Source organism: Alosa alosa, chromosome 10 (assembly GCF_017589495.1).
Source record: "Alosa alosa isolate M-15738 ecotype Scorff River chromosome 10, AALO_Geno_1.1, whole genome shotgun sequence".
Classification (NCBI taxonomy): Eukaryota; Metazoa; Chordata; class Actinopteri; order Clupeiformes; family Clupeidae; genus Alosa; species Alosa alosa.
Window position 1 is genome coordinate 10,285,121 of NC_063198.1, and position 4,975 is coordinate 10,290,095.

Here is a 4,975-nt window from a genome sequence, read left to right on the forward strand (position 1 = left end):
CAGATGCACATTCACACACTCCTACACACATATGGGCACAAACACTCTCACTCCCAAACATCTCTCTCTCTTTCACTCGTATGTACACACATGCACATAAGCTTCATTTCTGTCCAATAGAAACAAATATATAAACACATACATACACTGGACATGCACATGTTGCCTGCTCAGCATATTGCTTGGTAACACACCTGACACATCATGCCATATTGTCTTCAACAACATCAACTTAACAAAAGAACATTCATTGCTGTCTTCATGGAAACACTTACTGTAACTTATCTCTCTACCGTTCCATATCCCTTCCACCCTCCCTCCCTCATCGACTCTCTCCACTGCTCACACACACACGCGCTTACAAAGACTCTCTCTCTCTCTCTCTCTCTTTCACACACACACACACACACAAAACAGAGCTGCCTATGACCTACTGGCCAGAGCTGAGGCCTGTCCACCACCATGCAGTAGGACCACACACTGAGGCTGGACTAGTTTGATTACTGATGATAACATAATGAGACTCACGCAATGGACTGCTGCTGCTGCTGACCACCACAAATCCTATAGCATATGTGCATACATAACCACATATTTTACATACTGAGTTCATTTCCCTGAGGGCACAAGTGTTGCACAAGTAGGCCCGTGTAAGTTGCAATAATGTGAAACATCAGCAGAAGCACCACATGTTAAATACAATGAAGAATATCGAATGCTGTGATTGCATCATGGTGGAAATGCATGTCTATGAGAGAGCCCAGATCATGGATTATCTAGCACCTGCTTTTTAAACAGAATATTTTTCAATTGCTTTTCCGGATTCAGCGGTGTTGAGTGGTGCTGTCATTTATGACTAACAGGCAGTCTGCCAGAGGTTGCACAAGCCCAGATAAACACCACATTCGTTTCTCAATGACCCGAGACAAGGACTTGGGCTTCAGAAAGTACCTTTTTTACAGCAGAGACGCTTCTGGAATCTCACATGCCCGAAAGAAAAAGCCCTCAGGGAAAGGCTTTGTGCCTCGTCAGGTGCAGTTTTGAGAGAAAGTTTGTCTGGCTGGCTGTGGTTTAAAAAAATGAGGGGAAAAAACAAAAACAAGCCTTTACTTCTGCAGTGATGTCATGCCCTGCTGTTGGGAAATGCATTGTTTGCATGTGCGCATGGAAGCTGCCAGAGGCCGTCCGCCGGCTGACCACAAAATGCTTCTCAGTGATTGTTTCTCGGCTGGAGATATTTGCTGGCTGCCGGCAGAAACCTGCACTGAAGTGAGAATTACTCCAACAATCACATCATCCTCCAACAATCTAGCTGTTCAGGGTCTTCCTAATGTGATACACACATACACTCACACACACCGAACACACACACACACACACACACACACACACACACACACACACACACACACATACACCTAGGGATGTGATTAGAGAAAAAGAAAATACTGGAGTTGTTTTATACATGATACAAATGCTTTGAGTATGCATAAGATACAGTGTGATAGTGGGGTTGAGACTGGTATTGCATAAGATACAGTGTGATAGTGGGGTTGAGACTGGTATTGTCTTTTCTTAAGGATATTTGAAGGTCTGCTGTGAAGTTCAAATGTATATGGCATATATATTTAAAGGACTTTTTGATACAAACAAAAACAGTCAAAGAGCAGCATGGACATGTAGAGTGTAGAATAAACTGGAACAAACACACACACACACACACTTGGTGGTTTAAATAAGAAAGAGGGTTCTAAAGGAATAAAAATGATATTGGCTGCAATGAAAATGGATTTGGATTTCAAGAATAACTTTTATTTCCATCAGATTACTGGTATTGGTGATGAGGACCACAAACAAGAGGAGCAGAAGAACACCTCAGTGTCCGTTTAAAAAGATGGGGAGATATGGGAGCAAATTGTGCTGATGTGGTAGCCAGGTGGTGGTGGAGGTGTGTGTGTGGCGGGGGTAGATAAAACATGCCATGCTAAATCAGCTCTATGATGTGTGGCCTGATCGGTACAGAGACCAAATCACCGTCAGCCCATTTCTGCGTGGCCTGTGACAAAGCTGTCTCTGTGTGAGTGCAAGGACATTGTGTGTGTGTGATGGGAGGGGGTGGGGGGGTTGGGGGGGGGGGTTACACACAGAGAGGCCTCTGTAGTCGTGGTCCACAAAAGAGAAATAGAGGAAATGAGGTAGTCCTCAGGTTGCGTCCACATGATGACTATTCACAGTACATCCCATAATAGTCCATTCTCTCCCTCTCTGTGTCCCTCGTTTCTCTGGAGACAAAAGCAGGGAACAAACATGCACTCCTCTGAGGGTCTCAAGGGTTGAATAAGCGTAAAAAAGAACAACATGTCTTTCGTAACGGAGCGTACAGGACAGAACACACCTGTTAAACAGTGTGTCCCTGTGGTCAGACTTGGTAAAAGCTGCTTTGCTGCTGGTTATCTGCACTGCTGCTATTGCACACCATGAGTAAGATCTGACCAGCCCTGTGGTGAGTGAGTGAGATTGTGTGTGTGTGTGTGTGTCAGTGAGAGTAAGTGAATGTGTGTGTGTGTGTGTGTGTGTGTGTGTTTGGGCAAGTGAGTGACGGCTAATGAAACAGAATGCGCCATGACGTTATGAGTGTCCTTTGTTTAGCTGGATGCCTTCCAGACTACCAGCTCTTCCTAACGAAGCATCTGCAAACATGTACGGACAAAGTGAATCAGCTGCCCCAGTCACAACATTACCACAGAGCCTGCAATCCCTCGACAAACACTCGCCACAGTCCTCTGTGTCTATATTTCACAGAAACAATCAATTCAGTGTCCTTCTTCCTTGAAATATCCGTTCTTGTATGGGGACTTTTTATAATATTGCAGCAACAGTCTGTCATCATCACCAGTATGTGGAAATATTGAAAAAGAAAATGGTTTGATGCTATCTGGACCATCATATCAGATATAAGTGTAACCATAGCGAAATTCATACAGCAGGCTGGTGGGTATTTTCAGAATGACATGCAACTACACACACACACACACACACACACTTAAATCCCAATCAGAGGGTAATTTTAGGGTGCCCTTTGTATAGAAACTCTAGTCACTCTCCTGTTCGTAACAACACACACATGGTCTAAAACCAAAAGGTTGGATCTATAAAGGATGCCTCTTTTTTGGTCTTCAAAACACATAAACATTCTGTCTCTTATTCTCTCTATCTCTTTTTTTCTCACACTCACATACACACAAACAACACACATGCACCCCACACTCAAGGAAGTGTCCATGGGAAAACATAAAGTGTTCTTTATTAATAGCCGTGTTGCTGGAATGTATAAACACTCGTTTCCTCAAAGCAACTCAGCCTTATGGGGGCGAGGACATGAGGACACACACGCGTCACCGCGGCGACCAGCGCCACTTCCTGCACCTCTCTGACCCGCAGCATAACACTGACTCTCTCTCTCACACACTCATTCTCACACACACACACACGCACGCACACACACGCACACACACACACACAGACCTCTTAAACAGCCTGAAAGACGTTTCACAGCACCGTAACCCGACACCATGTATGGACATGGCTCCGAGGGATGCCATTTCCTCCTCAATGGACCTGGCTCAATACAGTATCAAATGTGGACAGATGATGCACTGAGACACATTATCCTGCCAATGGATCCTGTCTGTAAGACACAAATAGATGGGATTAGAGGGGGGATGTGGTGTTGAGAGCTCAGGACCTGGACTTCTGTTTTACCCCTAAAAGGTGCAATGTTGAGATTATTTTTTTAAAAAACATTTTTAATGACCAATCAACAGAATGTGAAAAGACAAATATTTTGACATGTCAAAAACACCTATGCTTTGTGTTGCCCAAATATCCTCTGAAGTTAGCATGCAAACCAGCTGGTGTCGGCCAGGCTCTCTGGTAATCACTTTGTACCATGTGGAGCCGTGTATTAAAATTCAATGCAAGTCAGTGGAGAAGGGCCATGTAGCAACGTTCAAGACCATTCGAAGCCTACAAAACTCCACAAAGGACCTTTAAATGCCAGATGGTAACATTGTGTCAGCATTTGAAGTATAATACATCTGTCTGCCTCAGACAGACACACACACATAACACACACATACACAACACACACACACAGTATGATCCATATAAAATGGAATCTGTGATTGTCACACTTTCCTTCATTAAGGCTGCACTTGTTGGGCTTTACTTGGTTCACACCCAGAGCGTCATTACAGTAAGAAGCGGTGGCACAAGCTGTCATCAATTCTGCACTCGGCTGGTTCAGCAGTGTAATAAAAAAGAAACCTCATCTAGCTGCGGCAAGGCCTGTGGTGAGACCAGAGGAGACTGAGCCGCCATGTAACTATGGAGGACACTCTTTATGTACACTATAGTATGTGTATGTGTATGCACGTGTTTAACTCATCTCATGGATGCTGCTGGCGTATGAGTGACTGAGTGTTTTCTCTTTTTTCATTAGAGGCTAGAAGATGCCTTCTACCCCTCTCTTGCTTTCTCTGGTTGTGTGTTTGTGTGTGTGTGTGTGAGAGAGAGTGTGAGTGTGTGTGTGTGTGTGTGTGTAAGAGTGAGAAAGACAGAGGGTTTCGGTTTGAGTATGTTTGTGTGTCTGGGTATTTTCTTGTGTTTTGATGAGTGGGATGCGTGTCATGTTGGTGTAGATGAGTGTCTGCCTTTGTGGGCGTCTTCCTCTGTGAGCTCCTGTTTATGAGCACTTTTATGAGTCTATGTGTGTGGGTTTGGTGTGCCTCTCTGCGTGGGTGGCTGTATTTCTCTGTTTGCCTGCCTGTATATTCATATGCCTTTATGTTACTGTGCGTTTTGAGTGTGTGTGTGTGTATGTTTATGAGAGTGAGGGTTTCTGTATCTGTGTGTGTGTGTGTGTGTGTGTGTGCTTGACCTTTTGTGGGAGAAACATAGCACATATCATAACCCC

General features: G+C 44.4%; 1 protein-coding gene across 1 annotated transcript in view; it reads right to left on the reverse strand.

Annotated features, from left to right (window-relative positions):
- Positions 1-541, reverse strand: part of pnp4a (purine nucleoside phosphorylase 4a) — a 108,007-nt gene extending 107,466 nt beyond the window's left edge. The window contains exon 1 of the mRNA XM_048255360.1: positions 529-541. The gene's annotated coding sequence lies outside the window, so the exon portion shown is untranslated. The remainder of the gene's footprint in view (positions 1-528) is intronic.
- Positions 542-4,975: the final 4,434 nt, after the last annotated feature.